General features: G+C 37.0%; 1 long non-coding RNA gene across 1 annotated transcript; it reads left to right on the top strand.

Annotated features, from left to right (window-relative positions):
- The first annotated feature begins 14,277 nt into the window (after positions 1-14,277).
- On the top strand, positions 14,278-26,264 carry LOC128293923 (uncharacterized). The gene is made up of 2 exons (XR_008284075.1): positions 14,278-14,342; positions 26,118-26,264. It is a non-coding gene; the product is annotated as an uncharacterized LOC128293923 (long non-coding RNA).
- The last annotated feature ends 1,728 nt before the right edge of the window (positions 26,265-27,992 follow it).

Consider the following 27,992-nt stretch of genomic DNA (forward strand, 5'->3'; position numbering starts at 1 on the left):
TATCCAAATGACCAAAATGCCCTCCTTACTAAACTTTCAAAATTCCTTCCATGTCCTAATTTTGTCCATGAACTTAAAATTGGTCAAATTGCTATTTAAGACCTCCTAATTAATATTCCAAAACAATTTCATACTAAAAACTTCCGGGATGCAAATTTTGCAACTTATTCGATTTAGTCCCTACTTTCAATTTAAGCACTTTAGGCATAGAATTTCATCACGAAATTTTCACACAATCATGCAATCATATCATAAACCCCAAAATAATTATAAAACAATTATTTCTATCTCGAATTTTTGGTCACGAAACCACTATCCGATTAGGCCCTAATTCGGGTTGTCACACTTCCTGCATCAAAATTCATCCGAGACCGTTCAACGAAGCATCACTATATATCACAAATTTTTACCCGATTCTAGTTGTACTAACATTGGAGCTTCAGTCAAAAGGGCTTTCAACTGATTAAAACTTTTCTAACATTTATCTGACCACTCTAACTTAACAACTTTCTGAAGCAATTTTGTCAACGGATTTGCAATCATCGAAAATCCTTTTATGAACCGTCAGTAATAACCAGCAAGTCCCAGAAAACTATAGATTTCAAAAACATTTCTCGGAGGCTTTCAATCTAAAATTACTGAAATCTTGCTTTGATCAACTCGTATACCAGATGCTGACACAATATGGCCTAGAAAACCAACTTCACGTAACCAGAACTCACATTTACTGAACTTTGTGAATAGTTGGTTATCACGCAGAGTCTGTAGCACCACTCTCAAATGCTCGGCATGCTCATTTTCATCATGCGAATAAATCAATATGTTATCAATGAATATAAAAACAAATCGATCTAAATACGGTCTAAAAATTCTGTTTATTAAGTCCATAAAAATAACAAGAGCATTCGTTAATCTGAAAGGCATAACTAAAAACTCATAATACCGTACCTCATTTGAAAAGTAGTTTTTGGAATGCCTGAATCTTTTACTCGCAACTAATAGTATCCCAATCTCAGATTTATCTTTGAAAACACAGTAGATCCTTTCAACTGATCAAACAAACCGTCAATTCAGGGTAGAGGATATTTGTTCTTAATAGTCACTTTATTCAACGACGATAATCAATACACATTCTCATCGTTTCGTCTTTCTTTTTCACAAATAGAACAGGAGCACCCCAAAGGAGAAAACTCAATTGTGCAAATCCTCTAGTAGTCAACTCTTGCAACTGAGATTTCAATTGTTTCAATTTTTTCAGAGCCATTCTATATGGAGCTATCAAAATCGGAGTAGTTCCTGACACTAATTCTATGCCAAACTCAACTTCTCGTATCGGAGGTAATCCAGGTAATTCTTCAGGAAACACGTCAGGAAACTCACAAACAACAGGCACTGATTCTATTTTCCTTTCTGTCACTTTCGTATCAATCACATAAGCAAAGTAGGTTTCACAACCCTTTTTCACATATTTCAGAGCTTTCGTTGTAGATATCACAGCTGGTAGCCCATTCAAATCACTGGAATCAATTCGGATTATCTCATCATTCTTGCATCTCAAATCAATAGTTTTTCACTTGCAGTTCACAATAGCATCATGACAGTTAGCCAATCCATACCCAAAATTATATTAAATTCGTCAAAAGGTAATAGCATCAGATCAATCAAAAAAAGTTACATGATCGTGTGTCACACACGACTGAGACACACGCCCGTGTCTCAACCTATGTGGACAAAATAGGCTACTTGAAAAGCCATTTTTCCACCCTATATACATAAGCTTTTAAGACCACATTTCATAACCTAATATGGAACCAAAACATTTCCAAAACAAGCATCACTCATACTTCAATATCATTAATCATTTCCATACATAATTCCAACTCAAACATACTAATTCCATGTAACTAATGCATACCATGAACACATGGTTCATATCACATTTATAACCATTTCAATCACAAAACTAACTTAGCAAAAAGACCATTTCACTAGGCCATACATATATACCAAATTTACCATTTTTGCATCACACATCATATACCAAAATCAAACCATAAGTTCAACCATAACCAAGCCATATCTCATGGCATGCTATACCCATATCAAAACATACCACATTAATCCTAGCCTACACATGCCATACTTTGATATATACATTTTCAAAAGGTACCAAAATAAGATTTGATAGTGTAGTGATGATCCTCGACGATCTCCGAGCTTCCGGTAGCTTCGATAATCTATAAAACAATTGAAAACACACACAAAGGAAGCTTTCAAAAGCTTAGTAAGCCATATACAAATAAACTTATCACATAACACAATTATAAACCAAATTCAATCATATGAATCATGGCATAACACAATAGTAAGTTCATATTTCTCATTTAGCTCAATCGTTCATAATCACTTACTTATAAGTACATCACATTTCCATGTAACTCACATATCAAAAGATCATATTCATACTCACCTTTCATTGCCAAATTCCAGATACAGTTCGTACATACATGATTCAGATTACATTCACATAGTTATTCATTTCTCAGAATGCCCGTTGAACCATACGAAATCAAAGAGGATACGCGGATAGCTTAGAAAGCTCGTACAATTCCAACGTCCCAAACGTGGTCTTACATGTAATCAAATATCGCTACCTCTGTCCTAGACAAAGTTATACATGAAATCAAATACGATGCTGATGTCCCAGACATGGTATTACATGTAAATCTCAAATCGATGCCAACTTCCCAGACATGGTCTTATACGAAATCACATATTGGAATCCTATGTCATGACATATGTATCCTAACTATTCCTATGGTTTGTACGGGGCTTTCGAACATCGTCACATTGTTGAAAATTTCTCAATTTTACATATTCAGCTTCTATAACCATTCATCACAATAAAATATCATATAAGCATGAATAAATCAATTCTAACACATTTATTTGTATATAGACTTACCTTATAGAGGAATGAATGGAAACAAACGGCTATTCAACTACTTTTGACTTTCCCCAATCTAATTTTGTTTTCATATTTCATTTATTTCACATTTTAGTCCCTCAAAATCTCATTTTCACAATTTAGCCCAAATTACTCAAATTCATCAAAAATTCAAATACAAAACATATTAATCTAACACATGTCTTTCATTTTTCATCAATTAACATCACAAAGCTCACAAAATCAACAATGGCATCTCATGAAATCATCAACAATTTCATAAATTGAGGCATGGGCTTAATAGAACACAAAGCAACAATCACAAAAACGTAAAAATTATCGAAAATCGATCAAAGAACATACCTTAATCACAATAAAAAAGGAGCTGAACCTTAAAAGATTTCATTCCTTTCTTATTTTCTTTGTATTTTTGGCAAAATGATGAAAAGATGAAGAAAAAATCATGTTTTGTTTAATTAATAACCATTAATTCATCATTTACCAAAATAACCTTATTATATACATTTAAAATCCACTAACCCTTGACATATATGTCCATTCATAAATTCAATGGTAATATCAACATAAGGACCTCAAAATTAATAAACCATGTCAATTTTACACTTATTTATGTAGCACACAACTTTTATATTTTTTGTGATTTAGTCCTTTTATCAAATTGAGCATGCAAACGATCAAATTTTCATACGAAACTTTTACACATACTTAACCACATACTGTAAACACAGAAAATAATATTAAAATATTTTTTTAACTTGAATTTGTGATCTCAAAACCACTATTCTAACTAAGGTCTAAACTGAGCTGTTACATGCATGAAGTGTGTTGAGTTCCTCCTGAGAGACTCGACTTATCAGTGGTGGAACAACCTTGTGTCGGTGGTACCAAAGGAGAGAATTAGCTGAGAATTTTTCCAAGAAGAATTCCGTAAGAAGTGCATTAGCCAGAGATTTATTGATCAGAAAAAGGAAGGAATTCCTTGAGTTAAAATAGGGCTGAATGACGGTAACAGAATATGAGTGTGAGTTTGTGAGACTGATTAATACACTCAAGAATGTGTATTGACTGAGGTCATCATATGCAAAAGATTTGAAGATAGATTAAACGAAGACATCTGATTGTTGGTGGGTGCCCTTGAACTGAGAGAATTTGTTGTGCTCGTAGAGAGAGCTTGTAAGGCCGAGAAATTGGCAAAAGAGAGGAGAAAAGCTAAGTCAGACTCTTGAGATTCAAAGAAGAGACAAATGTGTAAATTGTTTCAGTCCTCAACTAAGAAATCGAGAAAGTTTAGTACTTGATTGAGTGTTTCAACTGGGTTTTCGAATAAAAACCATGGAAAATAGTATTCGGGTCACAAGGATCAAACTACTTCGATAGCGAGTGTGGGTAACGCTCAGCCTAATAGACCTGAGTGTCAAAATTGTGGTAGACATCACCTTGGTGAATGGTTAATGAATAGCCGGGCATGTTTCAAATGTGGTTCACATGATCATTTTATCAAGGATTGTCCTGAGATGAGTAAAACGGAAAAATTTCAGAATACAAGATCGGGCAATGCTACTTCTAGAGGGAGATCAGGGAAGAATCCGGGAAATGGAGCGAGTAGTAAAACTGCACCTAGGGATCTAGCTGTGAGACCCGAGGGTAGAGCACCTATGAGGACTTATGCCAGTCGTGCTCGCGAAGAGGCTTTATCCTCTAATGTGATTGCAGGTACTTTTTTCTCTCTATGATACTTCTGTTGTTCCTTTGATTGATCCGGGATCTACCCATTAATATGTATGTGTGAAATTGGTGTCTAGCATGAATATCTACTTTGAGTCTACAAAATTTGTGATAAAAGTGTCAAACCCTCTAGGCAAGTGTGTGATAGTTGACAAAGTATGTAAGAATTTCCCTTTAATGATTAGAGGTCATTGTTTTCTGGCTAATCTCATGCTTTTTCCATTTGATGAACTTGATATAATACTTGGTATAGATTGGTTAACCATGCATAATGTAGTAGTAAACTGTAGAAGGAAAATCATTGAATTGAAATGTGAAAGTGGTGATATTCTTCGGGTTGAATCAGATGAATCGGATAGCTTGCCTGTAGTGATTTCTTCTATGACTATTCAGAGATGTATGAGAAAGGGTTATGAAGTTTATCTTGCCTTTGTGTTGAATAGGAAGGAGTCTGAGTTGAAAATTGAGTCAATGCCGGTAGTATGCGAATATCTAGATGTGTTTTCGAAAGAGTTGCCCAGATTGCCTCCAATTAGGGAAGTTGAGTTTGGCATTGAATTAATTCTTGGTATTGAACCTATTTCGATTACTCTATATAGGATGGCTCCGATGGAGTTAAAGGAGTTAAAAGTCCAGTTACAAGAGTTAACGGATAAAAGTTTTGTGAGACCTAGTTATTCTCCGTGGGGCGCACTAGTGCTATTTGTAAAAAAAAAAAGATGGTTCAATGGGATTGTGAATTGACTACCAACAGCTTAATAAGGTAACCATAAAGAACAAGTACCCCTTACCCAGAATTGATGACTTGTTTGACCAATTGAAGGGAGCCACAGTTTTCTCAAAGATAGACTTGAGGCTCGATTACTACCAGTTGAGAGTTAAAGATTCAGACGTACTAAAGACTACATTTCGGACGAGGTATGGTCACTATGAATTTTTGGCTATGCCTTTTGGTTTAACGAATGCTCTCATAGTATTTATGAATTTAATTAACTGTATTTTCTAACCATACTTAGATAAATTTGTGGTTGTTTGTATTGACGATATAATAATTTATTCTCATGATGAGACCGAGCATACCGAGCACTTGAGAATGGTTTTGCAAACCTTGAGAGACATACAGTTGTATGCTAAGTTTAGTAAAAGTGAGTTTTGGCTTTGAGAAGTTGGATTCTTGGGGCATACTGTTTCGGGTGATGGCATTTGAGTATATTCGAGTAAGATTTCGACTATTGTTGAATGGAAACCACTGAGGAATGTGTCAAAGGTTAGAAGCTTCCTAGGCTTAGTCGATTATTACAGACGGTTTGTTAAAGGATTTTCCATGATTGCTACTCCGATGACAAGATTGTTACAGAAAGATGTCAAGTTCGAATAGACAGAAAAATGCCAACAGAGTGTTGGGAAACTAAAGGCATTGTTGACTGAGGCTCCAATTTTAGTACAACCTGAACCAGGAAAAGAATTTATGGTTTATAGTGATGCATCCTTGAATGGATTTGGTTGTGTACTTATGCAAGAACGAAAGGTGATAGCTTATGTCTCGAGGCAGCTGAAATTACGTGAAAAGAATTATCTGACACAGGATTTGGAATTGGCTGCCATTGTGTTTGTGTTGAAAATTTAGAGACATCTTTTGTATGGTGAGAAATGTCATGTGTATACTGACCATAAAATTCTAAAGTACTTGATGACTCAAAAGGATTTGAACCTATGGCAATGGAGATGGCTAGAGTTGATAAAAGATGATGAGCTAGTGATTGATTATCACCCGAGAAAGGCGAACGTCGCTGCTGATGCCTTGAGTAGGAAATCCTTATTTGCATTGAGGGCTATGAACACTCAGTTTGCCTTATCAGATGATGGTTCAATTCTAACTGATTTAAGAGCTAGACCAATTTTTTTCCAAGAGATTTATGAAGCTTAGAAAAGTTATGGTGATTTGCAAGCCAAAAGAGTCCAATGTGAATCGGGTATGGAATCAGATTTTTGGACCAGTCCCAATGGTTGCTTGATGTTTCGAGATAGGATTTGTATTCCTAAGAATACTGAGTTAATTCAGAAGATTTTATTTGTCTATGCATCCGGGTAGTACGAAAATGTACAATGACTTGAAGAAATTGTATTGGAGGCCGAGTATGAAAAGAGATATTTTCGAGTTCGTTTCGAGATGTCTGATTTTTCAACAAGTGAAGGCTAAACACCAAGTAACTTCAGGCTTCTTTTAGCCTATGACGATTCCCGAATGGAAATGGGACTGTATTACTATGGATTTCGTGATGGGTTTGCCTTTGACACTAAAAAAGAAAGATGTTGTATGGGTTATTGTAGATCGATTGACAAAGTTGACTCATTTTATCCCGGTACGCACCTACTATTCACCTGATAAGCTACCCGAGTTGTATATTTTTGAAATAGTGAGGTTGCATAGAATGCCTTTATCGATTATAACGGATAGAGATCCGAGGTTCACTTTGTGATTTTGGAAGAAGTTGCAGAAGGCTTTAGGTACAAAGTTGAATTTTAGTACCGCTTTCCATCCGTAGATCGATGATCAGTCTGAGCGAGTAATTCAAATTCTTGAAGATATGTTGTGGTGTCATGTTCTTGAGTTCCAAGGTAATTGGGAAAAATATTTACTGTTGGTAGAATTTGCCTACAACAACAGTTTTTAGTCGAGTTTGAAAATGGCACCTTATGAGGCATTGTATAGGCGTAAGTGCCAAACGCCTTTGTAGTTGACCGAACTAAGAGAGAATCAGATTCACGAAGTTGATTTAGTCAAAGAAACAAAAGAAAAGGTAAAGATAATACGTGACTGTTTGAAAGCCGCTTCGGATAGAGAGAAATCCTACGCGGATTTGAAACGGAAAGAGATTGAGTTTCAGGTCAGTGATAAGGTATTTTTGAAAGTGTCTCCATGGAAAAAGGTTTTGTGATTTGGTAGAAAAGGCAAATTAAGTCCATGCTTTATTGGACCGTATGAGATCACCTAGAGAGTAGGGCTAGTTGCCTATCGGTAAGCCTTACCATCTGAATTGGAAAAGATTCATGATGTGTTCATGTGTTTATGTTGCACCGATACCAATATGATTATTCACTTGTGATTTCACCGACAGAGTGTAATATCCTGATTTTGGGCCTAGTCGGAATAGTGGTTTCGTGACCACAAAATCCGAGATAGAAATAATTATTTTATGATTATTTTAAGGTCTATGATATGATTGCATGATTTTGTGAAAATTTCGTGAAGAAATTTTATGCATAAAGTGCTTAATTTGAAATTTGGGACTAAATTGAATAAATTGCAAAACTTGTGTTCTAGAAGTATTTTGCATAAAATTGAATTAGATTATTAATTAGAGGTCCTTAAAGAGTAATTTTACCAATTTCTAAGTCTATGGACAAAAATTGGACATGGATGGAATTTTGGAAAGTTTAGTAGTAAGGGCATTTTGGTCATTTAGGGTAAAATGAATTAAAATACAAAATTAAAAGCCAATTTTGCTCATCTTCAACCCCATGGCCGAATATAGCAAGGAGAAACCATGGCTAGGGTTTTTCAAGCTTCCAAGCTCGATTGTAAGTTCGTTCTAGCCTCGTTTTAATGATTTTTACGTTTTTGGAGTCCCTAGCTCGATTTAGCTTATGCTAGCAATAATTTAACCTAGGGTTTATATTTGGAAAAATACCCATAGGTGAAATTTGTGTATTTTGGTGTTTTATGATAGAATATGAAGTTTTAAATTATGTTAGACAACTTGTGCTACTCGGTTTTAAGTGAAAACGAGCAAAAGGGCTTAATCGGTAAAAATACCTAATAGTCATAAGTACATGTTAGAGTGAGAATTTGATGTTGCCGTAGAAGGGAAAAATGATCAGCATGTCATAAAACATAAGAAAATAGGCTGAATTTTTAATTTACGAGCTTTGGGGCAAAAGTGTAAATATGCAAAAGTTTAGGGACAAAATTGTAATTTTTCCAAAATATGATTTTGGGTCAATTTGAATAATGTGAGTCCTAATTAGACTATATTTTAAATGATAGAGCAAGGAAAACTGAAATTCAAAGCTAAAATGGGGAAAATACCAAGTGGTGGACGAAATGGTAAAATAGCCATTTTCATATGAGGTAAGTTCATATGTAAATGTTGGTAACATAGTTATTATTTTAAATGTTTTAATGTTTTTAAATGATATGATAATTATTATGAAATATTATACTTGTGATAATTGTTTGATAATATGTCAAATTATGTGATATACTTGGAAAATATGAAACACTACCGAGTATCGGTATCGGCATTCCGTAGAAGATGGTTGAGACACATGATTGGGAAAAAGGTCCCGTTGAACCTTAGGAATGGATTAGGATACAAGTGACATGTCACTGGGATATTTGGGCATCCGAACTCGTTGAGTTGAGTCCGAGTTCACTTATGGATGCGACGTCCAACTCGTTGAGTTGAGTCCGAGTTCGTGAGATGTAACTAGGCATCCGAACTCGTTGAGTTGAGTCCGAGTTCACTTATGGATGCGAACGCCCGAGCTCGTTGAGTTGAGTCCGAGTTCACTTATGGGCGGGTTACATGGTAGCTTGGCTACATATGTGGCACTTATGTGCAAGTTATCCATGTATCCAATTATATTCCATGTGTTCAACGGGTAAAGTTCTACTCAAATGGAGGAATACTCAAGATGAAAGGGACGTATTGGTAAGTGTTGTGAAATGGATACTTTGAACAGGTATGTACTTAACCCTATGGTTGAAAACTCGATATAACAACAATATGGTAAGATGATAAATGAAAAGGTGATATGAATATCTTGGTGATGATTATGCAAATGATGTTTTATGTTTGCTTATATGGTTATGTTACTTGCTATTTGCATGTGAGCTTACTAAGCATTTATGCTTACTCCTCCTTTTCATTCCTTGTAGTGTTGACAAGCCAGCTCGAAATCGGAAGCGGTCGGAGGCACGCCACACTATCCATATACCATCTTGGCATAATGGCTTGTATATTTTGAGTATGGCATGTATAGCATTATAATCATTTTATATGTATGGTCTTATGATATGGTTATTGAGTGGTATGGAAATAGAAATGCTTGGTAATGATTAGCCATTGGAATGGCTAATCATGATCATATTTGGTATTATGTATGTCAAATTGCTAGCTAATCCATGGAAACCATGAAATAGGTAAAATTTACCATAAAATAGATTCAGACAACAGCAGTGACGTGAGTTTGAAAAATCACTAAAAATATTAGAAATGGAATTAAATAATGAATAAGTTATGGAATCGAAGCTTGATGAGTCTATTTTCATATGGAATAAGCGAAACAGGTATATGAGCTATATTTTATGAGATGTTTAAATTTTTGTGAAACAGGGCTAGAGCGATTTCTGGATCCCTTGTTCTGACTTTAGAAATTCACCATAAATTTTACAAAGATAATTAGAAGTCACGCTTTATATGTACAGATTTCTTATTGAGTCTAGTTTTATTAGAGACAAACGGCATAGTCATTGAAGCTCTGTACAGGGAGATATCTGATTCGTAATACACAGAGGTCAGAGTAGTTGAACCCTGAAACAGGGGAGACTTTAACTAATAAACTGTACTAATTGGCCCAACCAAAAATTCTAGAAAAAAATTAGTAGATATATATATGAGTCTAGTTTCAGAAAAAATTTACGGAATTTGATTTCGAGTTTCGTAACTCGAGATATGATTTTTAAAGCGACTGTGATGCAGTTAGCCAGCTTGTCTGGAAATTTTAAAATGAATTGTATGAGCTGTTTAATTAATGAATTAAGTCCGTTAACACCTTGTGTTCGACTCCGGCAACGGTCTTGGGTACGGGGTGTTACATTTAGTGGTATCAGAGCAGGTTTAGTCGGTTCTCGGACTAACCTAGCATGTGTAAAAGTTTAGCTATACATGCCACTGATCTGTGATAGTGTGATGTCTTCCGACGCGTATGAGTACCGTCTTATTTAGACAGGGTACTCTCCAACCGAGTTGTGCCGACCATGTTCACGGTTATGTGAAGGTATTTGAGTAAAGTTATGATTATGATAAGTCTCGGTTCAGAAAAATATGAATAAAAGTTTATGATACATATGTGATAATATGTGAGATGAAAGTTCATGTTGTGATAAATATCCATATTTGCTTAATGCTCATACGATGTAGTGTATGTGGCTTACTTGATAAGATGAACGGAATAAATAGAAAGTAGTAGAGGTATGAATAAAGGTCATAATATCATAATACGGATGAAAATGTCCTTGTCTTGATTGGACGTTGAATGTTGATGAATGTTAATGATATACAATTTTTATGAGATAAAGGATTATAATGAAATGAACTTATCTATGTTAAATTGTTGGACCGAATTGTATGATTGTAATGATATGTACATGATGATGCACGAAATGAAAGTTGTGATTGTGATGCAAATATTTATGTTTGTTTGGCCTTATATAATGTCATGAGCATGAATTAATTTAATTAAATGAATGGATAAGTAAAGCTATCTAGAAAACATAGAATGTATGCATAAGTATATTGTCTAAATGGGACAATAGGAAAATTGGTGTAAGCCAACATGAATGAATGACATGATTTTGATGATGTTACTATGATGATGGAAGTTGTGTCATATGTGTATGTATAAGAAAGTCGAGTCGAGGTCCTACAACCCTCCCCTTACCAAAGTGGTACTTATAATGGAATTTCATGAGATTTGTATTGAATAAGTTTCTGTTGAAAACCCAAAGAGTTCAAAGATAGAATAATTATAAGTATGATCCGAGATTGAAAATGAGCTGATAAGTAAAGTCGAGCGAAAGTATCTCGATTGATATAAAGATTATTGGAATTATGCCTTGTCCCAGTTAGAGAAGGAATTCTCTTTGGTAAATCGAAATTTATTCGAATGACATTCTTTAGTGAATGATTTAATATGAAACTTGTGACGGCAGAACTAGTTGGGGAAATGATATTTCAAATGTGAATTATCCGAGTGTGACAGTTATGACCGACAGATTTAGATCTCTTTTGAGATGTTCTATGTGTTCACCGTTCTCGTAAATATTTCTATGGCTATTGATCTTCTCAAGAAATTCTTGTTATATGGGAATGTCTTCTAATTTGGTGTTGGATGAAAGCATTGGTAGTCTGATTGGTTTATAATTTATATTGCTCTATTTCATCGGGTATTCTATTTCATTTCGTCGATAAGAATTGATGAGAGAATTCATATGATATTATGATTCTGCTTTCTTCTACTTGATGCTTCATCTGATATATATATGTATGGGAAGATATATTGATCTTGTTATATTTGATTTCAGTGGGATTAAATAATGTTTTCTTTTGGACTTTCTTTCTTTGAAGAATTATCGAGGTATTCTGTATTTTCTCTATGAATTTGGTTTTCGATTCTCCCATAGTATCGTATCTTGAGTTTCTTTATCCCGGATCTCTTTATTCGGATTTCTTTATTCGGTTTCTCTATCTTGGATTTCTTTATTCGGTTTTCTTGTTATCTTTGTTCCATAATTTGTCAATTACGACTCATGTTCAAGTAATCGTTCTTCATTCGTGATAATCATGTCAAATATGACTATACTTCTAATTTGATCTTGGTAATGTGGTGATTTTAGTATTGGGATTTTTCTAATTTCTATGTAAGGATTTGACATCAAGAAAGGCATAGGTGATAAAAGCGAGTTTTAGTCGGTATGGTAAATTATTTATTTGAAAGATTTCATGTGACAATTATGTCGATTATTTTCCCAAGTCGATAATAGAATTTCATTTTGTACGGATAAAAGAGTAAATAGTTTGAATGAGAAGTGTATATTTAATAGAAAGAGTTGAATATTAGTTTAAGTCACTACGAATGATAAGGTTTCCATCTTGTGAAAGCTGAAAAGTTTATTACATGTTGACAGAGTTCGGATAGATGAGAATATTGGTAATCGAAGCGTCTGAACTAGACTAGTCTACATTGAGCAAAGACTTCCTGACTTTCAGTAATGTATTGTTGTATGAATTGTGATGTGTTTCAAGACAGTGAGGTAATGTGATAGTTTAGAGCATCCGATGTTACATAAAATCGGAGTTGTTAAAGGGGTTAAAGCCGAGCATTGGGATCTATCAAAATTATCCTTGTCAATGTTGATATTGGGATGGAAATGAGAAGGATTATTCTTGAGGCCATATCGAATTATTTCTATGGCGGAAGAGGAAAATGTGATGTATCTTATTGTTAAATGTTTGGCGAGATCTATAAATCACATCTGTATTGAATGAATTCCTACTCATCGATTCATGGAATTTCGTGTCTCTTTAATTGTCGGATTTCTTGGAATTCGGTCTCCATTAAATCAAGTTGAGATCCGTGTTTTATGTCATGATATCATGGGAAATTAAGAAGGGTTGAAAATTTAAGAACAATTGAGAGTTGAGACTGTAAGCTTTTAGATCATATGAGAAATTGAAGAGATGTATTGGAGGTGCAGTCTAAGTGCAAGTTCTTGACACCAAATATGAGATTAAAAGTGAAGACCACTTTTTCGGTAAGATTTTCGGGGCGAAAATCCTCAAGGGGGAGAGTTTTAATATCCTGATTTTGGGCCTAGTCGGAATAGTGGTTTCGTGACCACAAAATCCGAGATAGAAATAATTATTTTATGATTATTTTAAGGTCTATGATATGATTGCATGATTTTGTGAAAATTTCGTGAAGAAATTTTATGCATAAAGTGCTTAATTTGAAATTTGGGACTAAATTGAATAAATTGCAAAACTTGTGTTCTAGAAGTATTTTGCATAAAATTGAATTAGATTATTAATTAGAGGTCCTTAAAGAGTAATTTTACCAATTTCTAAGTCTATGGACAAAAATTGGACATGGATGGAATTTTGGAAAGTTTAGTAGTAAGGGCATTTTGGTCATTTAGGGTAAAATGAATTAAAATACAAAATTAAAAGCCAATTTTGCTCATCTTCAACCCCATGGCCGAATATAGCAAGGAGAAACCATGGCTAGGGTTTTCAAGCTTCCAAGCTCGATTGTAAGTTCGTTCTAGCCTCGCTTTTAATGATTTTTACGTTTTGGAGTCCGTAGCTCGATTTAGCTTATGCTAGCAATAATTTAACCTAGGGTTTATATTTGGAAAAATACCCATAGGTGAAATTTGTGTATTTTGGTGTTTTATGATAGAATATGAAGTTTTAAATTATGTTAGACAACTTGTGCTACTCGGTTTTAAGTGAAAACGAGCAAAAGGGCTTAATCGGTAAAAATACCTAATAGTCATAAGTACATGTTAGAGTGAGAATTTGATGTTGCCGTAGAAGGGAAAAATGATCAGCATGTCATAAAACATAAGAAAATAGGCTGAATTTTTAATTTACGAGCTTTGGGGCAAAAGTGTAAATATGCAAAAGTTTAGGGGCAAAATTGTAATTTTTCCAAAATATGATTTTGGGTCAATTTGAATAATGTGAGTCCTAATTAGACTATATTTTAAATGATAGAGCAAGGAAAACTGAAATTCAGGCTAAAATGGGGAAAATACCAAGTGGTGGACGAAATGGTAAAAATAGCCATTTTCGCATACGAGGTAAGTTCATATGTAAATGTTGGTAACATAGTTATTATTTTAAATGTTTTAATGTTTTTTAAATGATATGATAATTATTATGAAATATTATACTTGTGATAATTGTTTGATAATATGTCAAATTATGTGATATACTTGGAAAATATGAAACACTACCGAGTATCGGTATCGGCATTCCGTAGAAGATGGTTGAGACACATTGTGACATCCCAAAATTGACCCTAGTCGGGATGTGGTTTCGGGACCACAAAACTGAGGCATAAAAATAATTTATAATTTATTTTGATGCCTATAATATGTGTTAATTCATGTGTGACATTTTTGATTTTTCGATTTAGAGTTATAAATGTGAATTTCACTAGAAAGGGCCTAGTAGTAAACATTGAAAGTATGATGGGGAAATGTGGGATGACTAGTTGATAATACATGCAAAAATAAGGATTTGCATGTCAAATTTCCCCTAACATGAAGTGGCCGCCATGACAAGGAATCATGGGCTAAACATGTCATGAAACATGTTTTGTTGGTGCACTAGGGAGAAACAATAAACAAATGAGTATGGGTAATAAAGAAAGAAAAAAAATGTGTGTGTGTGAGTGAAACCCCCCCCTTGCCGTGCATTGTGGAAGAGAAAAAGAAAAATTTTGTTCATCCATTTTCTCTTCTTTGGTAAAAATACTAAGGAAAAAGGGAGGATTTTTGCTTCATGCTTGGTTTAGAAGAGAACTAGAAGGGGATTTGGCTATACTTGCATCAAGATTAAGGTATGTTTGAGGTTGTGTCATGAGATTCATGCTTGTTTTGGTTGCTAACTTGATGTGCATGTTAGCCATGGTTCAAATCCTTGTTATGCCATGGAAATGGTATTTGGCCAAGGTGGATTTTGTGTTAATGCCATTGCATGTTAAATATGAAGCTTGTTAATGGTGTACGTGATGGGGGATTGATGGCTCTTGGACTTTCTTTTTAGTATTTTTGAGTGAGACATTAAGTTCTTTGCTTAATCATGACCAAAATGATGGTGTTGTGATGTATTCGGTCATGGTATATCCACAAGTATGATTCATGCATGTTGCATGGTAGGTAAGATTTGAGCTTTGAATATGTGTTTGCACATGATGAATTGGTATGACATATATACTATTTCAAGGTATATATTTGCTTGGGATGATGTTTTCGGTTATGTAGTACATGAGAGATGTGTATTGAGCTACAATATGTAATCGTTAGTTAGTAAAATGCATGCTGTTTTGTGTGGTATTAAGTGCATAATCGGCCTCAACATGGACATGCATATTCGGCCACATGAGGGAAATTGGTGTGCATGCATTCGGTTAGAGGCAAGCATATTGATGCCTATTCTTGGCTTAGAAAATTCGGCTAAGAGGAATACTAACTAAGGTGTTGAGTTCGATTCATGATTTTGTACATATGCGACTTTGATGCCTAATGAGTAGATATTTATATATTGGCTAGGCATCTTGAATTCCTCTTCCGATGCTCAATTGATAAAACCAATTTATTTGTTAAATTTAGCTCAAGAAGCTAGAGGTGGAGAATCAAGCAAAGGCAAAGGAAAGATAATCGAGTAGTCGATTGGAAATCGTTTCATCCAATATAAGGTAAGTCATTAAGCATATATTTGGTGTTGATGTAAATGACCATAATATATACACAATTGTGTTTAAATGAATTGATGTGTAAATGGAAATGTATGTGTATGGAATGATGCCATTGTTGAATGTATAAAGGCAGCAAAATGCATAAGGTATTGGTCTCGGCACTAAGTGTGCGGGTATAAATGGACACGGTGACAAGATTGGCACTAAGTGTGCGGGTTTAAAATTGTACAGCACTAAGTGTGCGAGTTTGATTATATAGCACTAAGTGTGCGAGCTGAAAATATATAGCACTAAGTGTGCGGATTCACTATATGCTCTTGTATTACAATTGGCACTGAGTGTGCGACATTATCGAGATAATCCGGGACAGCGGATCGGGTAAGTACCTCGAGCTCATGATGAATAGAGAATACGTTCATGCTTGGGGTTGAATTGGTAAGCCTTAAATCTATGTGATGACTGAAATTGTATGGTTGTGCTGGAAAATGAGTTAATGTGTAAAAATGCTTGATTATCTTGTTGTGTAGAATATGAAATGTGGATGTATGACTTGGTACGAGATTGGACCGAAAGGTCCGAGGTATTATGGTATAGATTCGATATGGATGAGTACCTAGCCTCGTTTTTGTACATGTTGTAGTGATATGTCGATGGATTGATGAATGCTTATGACTTACAGAGTTGTAAACTCACTCGGTGTTTTTTTCTTGTCACCCATTTTAGGTCTCTCGGATTCGTATTGCTTGCGTGATCGGGACCGTCGTTGAAGTCATCACACCGGCTGAAATCTTGTGGTATTGTTTTCGTTGTTGAAGAACATTTGGCATGTATAGGCTATTATATTTTGTCGAATTGTGGGTTGTAAACTTTAAGCCATGTGAAAATGGCCTATGTGGTCGCCGAGTGGGATGCTAGAACCTATAGCCACGAGTCTTAGAAACTCTAATTTTGATAAGGTGGCCACAATTTGTGTCATGTATGATGGATGATTAAGGCCAAGGAAAGATTCATGAAATCGGCATAGTCTACTGCAGTAACTGTTGTGGACAGCAGCAGTGAGATGAGATTGAAAAATCACTAAAAATAGTAGAAGTAGAATTAAATAGTGGGTAAATTATGAAATTGAACCTTGATGAATCTATTTTCATATGGATGAAACGAAACGACCATATGAGCAGTATACTGAGAAATATTAAAGTTCTCGTGAGACAGGGCCAGAACGGTTTCTGGGTCCCCTGACGAAACTTTGAAAATTTACCATAAATTATCCAGAAAGAATTAGGAGTCATGCCTTATATGTACAGATTCCATTTTGAGTCTAGTTTCATTAGAAACAAACGACACCAGTATTAAAGCCCTGTACAGAGAGATATTCAAGTTGCAACGCGCAAAGGTCAGAGCAGTCGATCCCTGTAACATGGGTGACTTTAACTAATAAACTGTACCAATTGACCCGACCAAAAATTCTAGAAATAAATCCATGGATGGGTATGTGAGTCTAAATTCAGGTAAAATTTACGAAACCAGTTTCCGAGTTTTGAAACTCGAGATATGATTTTTAAGGCGACGGTGACGCAGTTTTCCAGCCTGACTGGAAATGACAAATTGGTTGGTACCTTGAGAGGATTTGGCCGTTAACCTCTCGTGTCCGACACCGGCGACGGTCACGAGTTAGGGGTGTTACAATTTTATTGGTATCAGAGCTATGGTTTAGTCGGTTCTAGGACTACCATAGCGCGTGTGAGTCTAGCTATACATGCCAAATTGTTAGTGCTGAATAATGTGATGACTTCTGACGGTTGAAATTTTTGTTTTAAATAGCAATGGAACCCGGGATAGAGAGACCCTTGGCGGATGACGTTGAAGGTGTAGCGGCTGCTCCGCACAAGGACACCGCTGTTGAGCCTTAGTCATCCGCGAATAATCAAAATGAAGGCGAAACAAGCCTTCTTCACCATGATGAATGAGTGGGTCGCGCAATATGCTGCGAACCGACCCTATTGTCCAACCATTCCGAATTTAAATACTCCACCCCAAGAGCCCGTAATGCCATCGATTCGATCCCGTGAGGCTGAGTAAACCACCGTGGACTTGATTAGGAAGCGTGGGGCCGAGGAGTTTAAGGCCATAGTTACCGATTTATGCCGAAAGGGCCGAGTTCTGGCTTGATAACACCATTAGAGTGTTTGATGAATTGTCATGCACACCCGATGAATGTCTTAAGTGTGCTATATCTTTGTTGCGAGACTCAGCCTACTATTGGTGGAGGACCTTGATTTCCATAGTCCCAAAGGAACAAGTTACTTGGGATTTCTTTCAAACGGAATTTCGGAAGAAATATATTAGTCAACGGTTCATTGATCGAAGCGTAAGGAGTTCTTGGAACTCAAGCAAGGCCGTATGATCAGATCTCGAATCTGAACATGAGTTCGTAAGACTTAGTCGGTATGCTCGGGAGTGTGTGGCTGATGAGGTTGCGATGTGCAAAAGATTTGAAGAAGGATTGAATGAAGAGTTAAAGTTACTAGTGGGAATTTTGGAGATAAAGGAGTTCGTGACACTAGTCGAACGAGCCTGCAAGGCGGAAGAACTTGGGAAGGAGAAGAAGAAGGCTGAATTTGAAGCAAGAGATTACCGTAAAAGATCGACGAGTAAAGCTCCGTTCTCGGCTGTAAAGAGGTTCGTGGAGGACACCAAGAAGTCGAGGACGATCAGGGAATTTCCATTAGAGCCCGACCATTGACGGACTCCAGCTACTTCAGAGCTAGTGTGGGCAATAATCGTCAAGAGACACCTGAATGCCCCCAATGTGGAAGACGACACCTAGGTGAATGTTGGGGTAAGTCATTAATAGGGCTGTTATGGATGCGGTTCAAGGACCACTTCATTAGAGATTGCACGGAGCTAGATGAGAGGAATAAGACGCAAGGTGCAAGACCTAGTGGAACGACGGTGGAGGTAGGCCCCGAGAATCTCTGGAGGTAGGGGTGGTAATCGAGAGGAGCCTCTAATCTGGCTGTCCGATCCGAGACCCGTACTCTGCTAGAGCATATGCCATCCGCGCACGAGAGGAGGCATCCTCCCCGACGTTATCACCGGTACTTTTACTCTCTTTGATACTAGTGTGATTGCATTGATTGACCCCGCTCTACTCATTCATATGTATGTGAAACCTTAGCATCCAAGAAGACTCTACCGTTGAGTCTCTCGAGTTCATAATTCGAGTGTCAAACCCTTTGGGTCGATCACGCATTGTTGATAAAGTGTGCAAGAGATGCCCCTAATAATTGAGAATCTGCTTTCCGCCGATCCGATGCTTCTACCATTTAATGAATTCGATGTTATTCTTGGTATGGATTGGCTGACCGTACATGATGCAGTGGTGGACTGCAAAAGGAAAACCATTGATTTGAGGAGTGCAAATAATGAGGTAGTCCGAGTCGAGTCTACTGATTTAAAAGGAGCGCCAGCGATAATATCTTCTATGACCGCTCGGAGGTATGTGAAAAAGGGGTGTGAAACATACCTTGCGTATGTGTTTGGAAATAAAGAGACGGAAAGGAAACTCGAATCGGTACCAGTGGTTTGTGAGTATTCGGATGTTTTTCCGAGGAGTTACCGGATTGCCACGGTTCGAGAAATGGAATTGACATCGAAGTTGTACCGGTACTACGCCGATTTCAATAGCCCCGTGTCGTATGGCATTAACGGAATTAAAGGAATTGAAGGTTCAATTGCAAGAATTGACGGATAGAGGTTTCGCTCGACGAAGTTTTTCTCCATGGGCGCACTTTGTATTGTTTGTGAAGAAGAAGGACGGAACCATGAGGTTGTGCATCGACTATCGTCAACTCAATAAAGTGACGATAAAGAATAAATATCCATTGCCACGAATTGACGATTTGTTTGATCAATTAAAGGAGCCTCGGTGTTTTCAAAGATAGATTTGAGGTCGGGTACTATCGGTTGAGGGTCCGAGAATCGGACATACCCAAAACCGCTTTTAGAACGAGGTACGGTCACTACGAATTCTTGGTGATGCCGTTTGGGCTCACTAATGCCCTCGGTGTTTATGGATTTAATGAATAGAATTTTCAGGCCATACTTGGATCGGTTCGTAGTTGTATTTATCGATGACATTTTGGTCTATTCGAGAGATGAAACGAGCATCTTTGAACACTTGAGGCTAGTGTTGCAAATCTTACGAGATAAGCGATTATCATAAAGTTCAAGAAATGTGAATTTTGGTTGAAAGAGGTTAGCTTTTTGGGGCACGTGGTGTCCGCATCGCGGGTCTCGGGGTGGACCCGAACAAAATTCTGGCCATAGTCGATTGGAAACCACCAAGGAATGTTACCGAAGTTAGGAGCTTTTGGGGCTTGCCGGTTATTACCGACGATTTGTAAAAGGTTTCTCGACGATAGCCACGCCAATGACGAAGCTACTCCAAAAGGATGTTAAGTTCGAATGGACGGAGAAATGTCAGAAAAGTTTCGATCAACTGAAAGCTTATTCGATCGAAGCCCCAATTCTAGTGCAACCGAATCGGGCAAAGAGTTTGTCATTTATAGTGACGCATCCCTACTTGGGTTGGGTTGCGTATTGATGCAAGAAGGGCGAGTTGTGGCCTATGCGTCGAGGCAATTAAAGCCACATGAGAAAAATTATCCGACCCATGATCTCGAATTGGCTACCATCGTATTCGCCTTAAAGATATGGCGACATTACTTATTTGGTGAGAAGTGCCATGTGTATTCGGATCACAAAAGTCTCAAATATTTGATGACCCAAAGAGACTTAAATCTGCGACAAAGGCGATGGCTCGAGTTGTTAAAAGATTATGAGCTCGTCATTGATTATCACCGGGAAGGGCTAATGTGGTTGCGGATGCCTTAAGCGAAATCACTATTTGCTTTATGACGATGAATGTACACTTGTCTATCCTACCCGACAATGTGTTAGTAGCTGAATTGAAAGCCAAACCATTATTGATACGTCAAATTCATGAAGCTCAGAAAGTCGACGATGAGTTGGTTGCAAAACGGGATGAGTGTGTTCCGAACAAGGACTCGGAATTTCAAATCGATAATGACGATTGTTTGAGGTTCAGAAGTCGTCTGTGTGTCCCAAAGAATTCGGAACTTATTCCAATAATTTTGAACGAAGCTCCTTTGTAGCCGAATGGCAATCCACCCGGGGAGTACGAAGATGTACAACGATTTGAAACGCCGGTTTTGGTGGCATGGTATGAAACGGGACATCTCCGACTTTGTTTCGAGATGTTTAATATGTCAACAAGTGAAAGCGGAACATCAAGTGCCTTCAGATTGTTTCACCGATCACGATACCCGAGTGGAAATGGGATCGAGTCACAATGGACTTTGTGTCCGGCCGCCATTGTCGACTAATAAGAAGGATGCGATTTGGGTTGTTGTTGATAGACCGACTAAGTCGGCTCACTTTATCCCCGTCGTCGGATTTTTCATTGGATAAACTAGCCGAATTGTACGTTTCTCAGTTGTGAGATTACACGGTCTTGATTTCTATTGTGTCGGATAGAGATCCGAGATTTACCTCGCGATTTTGGAAGAAATTTCAAGAAGCTTTGGGTACCAAGTTGCATTTCAGACCGCCTTTCACCCCAAACCGATGGTCAATCCGAACGGATAATTCAAATACTCGAGGATATGTTGAGATGTTGTATCCTTGAGTTTAGTGGTTCATGGAACGGTATTCGCCTTTGATTGAATTCGCCACAACAATAGCTTTCAATCAAGTATTAAGATGGCGCCTTACGAGGCTTTATCAACGTAAATGCCGTACCCATTATTCGGGTGAACTTAGTGAAGGTAAATTCTTGAGGTTGATTTGGTTAAGGATGCCGAGCAAAAGTTCGAGTGATTCGTGAAAGTTTGAAGGTCGCTACGGATCGCCAAAAGTCGTATCTTGGATTTGAAAAAGGAAAGACATTGAATATCGGGTTGGAGACAAGGTATTTCTCAAAGTCTCACCACGGAAGAAGGTGCTTAGATTTGGCCATAAGGGCAAATTGAGTCCGAGGTTCATCGGTCCGTATGAAGTATCTGAACGAGTTGGGCGATGGCGTCCGATTAATTTTACCCCGAGCTCGAAAAGATTCACAGCGTTTTCCATGTTTCGATGCTTGACGATATAGGTCGACCCGACGCACGTAATTACTCCATCCGAGGTCGAGGTTCACCTAATTTGAGTTATGAAGAAGAGCCGTTCGCATTACGATGCGTGAAGTAAAAGAGCTACGAAACAAGAAAATCCCATTAGTGAAGGTGTTGTGGCATAAACACGGAATTGAAGAAGCCACTTGGGAACTTGAGGACTCTATGAGAGAGCGATACCGAGCCTATTTACTGGGTAAGATTTTCGGGACGAAAATTTCTAAGTGGGGAGAGTTGTGACATCCCAAAATTGACCCTAGTCGGGATGTGGTTTCGGGACCATTAAAACTGAGGCATAAAAATAATTTATAATTTATTTTGATGCCTATAATATGTGTTAATTCATGTGTGACATTTTGATTTTTCGATTTAGAGTTATAAATGTGAATTTCACTAGAAAGGGCCTAGTAGTAAACATTGAAAGTATGATGGGGAAATGTGGGATGACTAGTTGATAATACATGCAAAAATAAGGATTTGCATGTCAAATTTCCCCTAACATGAAGTGGCCGGCCATGACAAGGAATCATGGGCTAAACATGTCATGAAACATGTTTTGTTGGTGCACTAGGGAGAAACAATAAACAAATGAGTATGGGTAATAAAGAAAGAAAAAAAATGTGTGTGTGTGAGTGAAACCCCCCTTGCAGTGCATTGTGGAAGAGAAAAAGAAAAATTTTGTTCATCCATTTTCTCTTCTTTGGCCGAAAATACTAAGGAAAAAGGGAGGATTTTTGCTTCATGCTTGGTTTAGAAGAGAACTAGAAGGATTTGGCTATACTTGCATCAAGATTAAGGTATGTTTGAGGTTGTGTCATGAGATTCATGCTTGTTTTGGTTGCTAACTTGATGTGCATGTTAGCCATGGTTCAAATCCTTGTTATGCCATGGAAATGGTATTTGGCCAAGGTGGATTTTGTGTTAATGCCATTGCATGTTAAATATGAAGCTTGTTAATGGTGTACGTGATGGGGATTGATGGCTCTTGGACTTTCTTTTAGTATTTTTGAGTGAGACATTAAGTTCTTTGCTTAATCATGACCAAAATGATGGTGTTGTGATGTATTCGGTCATGGTATATCCACAAGTATGATTCATGCATGTTGCATGGTAGGTAAGATTTGAGCTTTGAATATGTGTTTGCACATGATGAATTGGTATGACATATATACTATTTCAAGGTATATATTTGCTTGGGATGATGTTTTCGGTTATGTAGTACATGAGAGATGTGTATTGAGCTACAATATGTAATGCGTTAGTTAGTAAAATGCATGCTGTTTTGTGTGGTATTAAGTGCATAATCGGCCTCAACATGGACATGCATATTCGGCCACATGAGGGAAATTGGTGTGCATGCATTCGGTTAGAGGCAAGCATATTGATGCCTATTCTTGGCTTAGAAAATTCGCTAAGAGGAATACTAACTAAGGTGTTGAGTTCGATTCATGATTTTGTACATATGCGACTTTGATGCCTAATGAGTAGATATTTATATATTGGCTAGGCATCTTGAATTCCTCTTCCGATGCTCAATTGATAAAACCAATTTATTTGTTAAATTTAGCTCAAGAAGCTAGAGGTGGAGAATCAAGCAAAGGCAAAGGAAAGATAATCGAGTAGTCGATTGGAAATTGTTTCATCAATATAAGGTAAGTCATTAAGCATATATTTGGTGTTGATGTAAATGACCATAATATATACACAATTGTGTTTAAATGAATTGATGTGTAAATGGAAATGTATGTGTATGGAATGATGCCATTGTTGAATGTATAAAGGCAGCAAAATGCATAAGGTATTGGTCTCGGCACTAAGTGTGCGGGTATAAATGGACACGGTGACAAGATTGGCACTAAGTGTGCGGGTTTAAAATTGTACAGCACTAAGTGTGCGAGTTTGATTATATAGCACTAAGTGTGCGAGCTGAAAATATATAGCACTAAGTGTGCGGATTCACTATATGCTCTTGTATTACAATTGGCACTGAGTGTGCGACATTATCGAGATAATCCCGGACAGCGGATCGGGTAAGTACCTCGAGCTCATGATGAATAGAGAATACGTTCATGCTTGGGGTTGAATTGGTAAGCCTTAAATCTATGTGATGACTGAAATTGTATGGTTGTGCTGGAAAATGAGTTAATGTGTAAAATGCTTGATTATCTTGTTGTGTAGAATATGAAATGTGGATGTATGACTTGGTACGAGATTGGACCGAAAGGTCCGAGGTATTATGGTATAGATTCGATATGGATGAGTACCTAGCCTCGTTTGCTGTACATGTTGTAGTGACTGTATCAGTGGATTGATGAATGCTTATGACTTACTGAGTTGTAAACTCACTCGGTGTTTTTTTCTTGTCACCCATTTTAGGTCTCTCGGATTCGTATTGCTTGCGTGATCGGGACCGTCGTTGAAGTCATCACACCGGCTGAAATCTTGTGGTATTGTTTTCGTTGTTGAAGAACATTTGGCATGTATAGGCTATTATATTTTGTCGAATTGTGGGTTGTAAACTTTAAGCCATGTGAAAATGGCCTATGTGGTCGTCGAGTGGGATGCTAGAACCTATAGCCACGAGTCTTAGAAACTCTAATTTTGATAAGGTGGCCACAATTTGTGTCATGTATGATGGATGATTAAGGCCAAGGAAAGATTCATGAAATCGGCATAGTCTACTGCAGTAACTGTTGCGGACAGCAGCAGTGAGATGAGATTGAAAAATCACTAAAAATAGTAGAAGTAGAATTAAATAGTGGGTAAATTATGAAATTGAACCTTGATGAATCTATTTTCATATGGATGAAACGAAACGACCATATGAGCAGTATACTGAGAAATATTAAAGTTCTCGTGAGACAGGGCCAGAACGGTTTCTGGGTCCCCTGACGAAACTTTGAAAATTTACCATAAATTATCCAGAAAGAATTAGGAGTCATGCCTTATATGTACAGATTCCATTTTGAGTCTAGTTTCATTAGAAACAAACGACACCAGTATTAAAGCCCTGTACAGAGAGATATTCAAGTTGTAACGCGCAAAGGTCAGAGCAGTCGATCCCTGTAACATGGGTGACTTTAACTAATAAACTGTACCAATTGGCCCGACTAAAAATTCTAGAAATAAATCCATGGATGGGTATGTGAGTCTAAATTCAGGTAAAATTTACGAAACCAGTTTCCGAGTTTTGAAACTCGAGATATGATTTTTAAGGCGACGGTGACGCAGTTTTCCAGCCTGACTGGAAATGACAAATTGGTTGGTACCTTGAGAGGATTTGGCCGTTAACCTCTCGTGTCCGACACCGGCGACGGTCACGAGTTAGGGGTGTTACACACATGATTGGGAAAAAGGTCCCGTTGAACCTTAGGAATGGATTAGGATACAAGTGACATGTCACTGGGATATTTGGGCATCCGAACTCGTTGAGTTGAGTCCGAGTTCACTTATGGATGCGAGCGTCCGAACTCGTTGAGTTGAGTCCGAGTTCGTGAGATGTAACTAGGCATCCGAACTCGTTGAGTTGAGTCCGAGTTCACTTATGGATGCGAACGCCCGAGCTCGTTGAGTTGAGTCCGAGTTCACTTATGGGCGGGTTACATGGTAGCTTGGCTACATATGTGGCACTTATGTGCAAGTTATCCATGTATCCGAATTATATTCCGATGTGTTCAACGGGTAAAGTTCTACTCAAATGGAGGAATACTCAAGATGAAAGGGACGTATTGGTAAGTGTTGTGAAATGGATACTTTGAACAGGTATGTACTTAACCCTATGGTTGAAAACTCGATATAACAACAATATGGTAAGATGATAAATGAAAAGGTGATATGAATATCTTGGTGATGATTATGCAAATGATGTTTTATGTTTGCTTATATGGTTATGTTACTTGCTATTTGCATGTGAGCTTACTAAGCATTTATGCTTACTCCCTCCTTTTCATTCCTTGTAGTGTTGACAAGCCAGCTCGGAAATCGGAAACGGTCGGAGGCACGCTCACACTATCCGTATACCATCTTGGCATAATGGCTTGTATATTTTGAGTATGGCATGTATAGCATTATAATCATTTTATATATATGGTCTTATGATATGGTTATTGAGTGGTATGGAAATAGAAATGCTTGGTAATGATTAGCCATTGGAATGGCTAATCATGATCATATTTGGTATTATGTATGTCAAATTGCTAGCTAATCCATGGAAACCATGAAATAGGTAAAATTTACCATAAAATAGATTCAGACAACAGCAGTGACGTGAGTTTGAAAAATCACTAAAAATATTAGAAATGGAATTAAATAATGAATAAGTTATGGAATCGAAGCTTGATGAGTCTATTTTCATATGGAATAAGCGAAACAGGTATATGAGCTATATTTTATGAGATGTTTAAATTTTTGTGAAACAGGGCCAGAGCGATTTCTGGATCCCTGTTCTGACTTTGGAAATTCACCATAAATTTTACAAAGATAATTAGAAGTCACGCTTTATATGTACAGATTCCTTATTGAGTCTAGTTTTATTAGAGACAAACGGCATAGTCATTGAAGCTCTGTACAGGAGATATCTGATTCGTAATACACAGAGGTCAGAGTAGTTGAACCCTGAAACAGGGGAGACTTTAACTAATAAACTGTACTAATTGGCCCAACCAAAATTCTAGAAAAAATTAGTAGATATATATATGAGTCTAGTTTCAGAAAAATTTACGAATTTGATTTCGAGTTTCGTAACTCGAGATATGATTTTAAAGCGACTGTGATGCAGTTAGCCAGCTTGTCTGGAAATTTTAAAATGAATTGTATGAGCTGTTTAATTAATGAATTAAGTCCGTTAACACCTTGTGTTCGACTCCGGCAATGGTCTCGGGTACGGGGTGTTACACAGAGGTCAAGATCTGACCGGATATGACTTATGGCGAAGAGCCTGTTAATATTTTGGCCCGGCAAGTCAAACAATTGAGAAACAAAAGTATTTCCCTTGTGAAAGTTTTATGGAAAAGATGTGGGGTTGAAGAGGCTACATGAGAGACCGATGAAAACATTAGAAACCAATACCCAAACCTTTTCAATGGTGAGATTTTCGGGGACGAAAATCCCTAAGGAGGAGAATTGTAACATCCCGAATTAAGGCCTAGTTGAAACAGTGGATTTGAGTCCACAAACCCGAAGTAGAAATAATTATTTTATAATTATTAGGAGGTCTATGATATGATTGCATACTTGTGTGAAAATTTCATGAAGAAATTTCATTGATAAAGTGTCTAATTTGACATTTAGGACTAAATTGCAAAAGTTACAAAATGTGAGTTCTAGAAGCCTTAAGCATGAAATTGCCATGGATTATTAATTAGAGGTCCTTAAATAGCAATTTTCCCAATTTCTATTTTTATGGACAAAAATGGGTATGAATAGGAAAAATTTGAAAGAAAGGCCTTAAGGACATTTTTGTCATTTGGTTAATAAAAGAAAAAAAAGGGAAAATAAGTCAAAATTGTGTCCATCTTCTCCTACCTTGGCTGAAAATCTCAAGGGTTCCATAGCTAGGGTTTCTTCAACTTTCAAGCTCAATAGTAAGTGCATCCTAGCCCCATTTTAGTGCTTTTTATATTTTTGAAACCCTCGTAACCAGATTTACCTATTTCTAGGCATATTTTTTAGTAGGGTTCATGTTTGAAATTTGACCCATGTATGACATGCATGTGTTTTGATGTTTAATGGAGGAATATGAATGTTTGATGTGTGATAAACATCTTTTATCAAGCGATTTCTAGTGAAAATGGCTAAAAAAGACTTATTTGTAAAAATTGTAAAATTGGTAGTAA

Source organism: Gossypium arboreum, chromosome 6, assembly GCF_025698485.1.
Source record: "Gossypium arboreum isolate Shixiya-1 chromosome 6, ASM2569848v2, whole genome shotgun sequence".
Lineage (NCBI taxonomy): Eukaryota > Viridiplantae > Streptophyta > Magnoliopsida > Malvales > Malvaceae > Gossypium > Gossypium arboreum.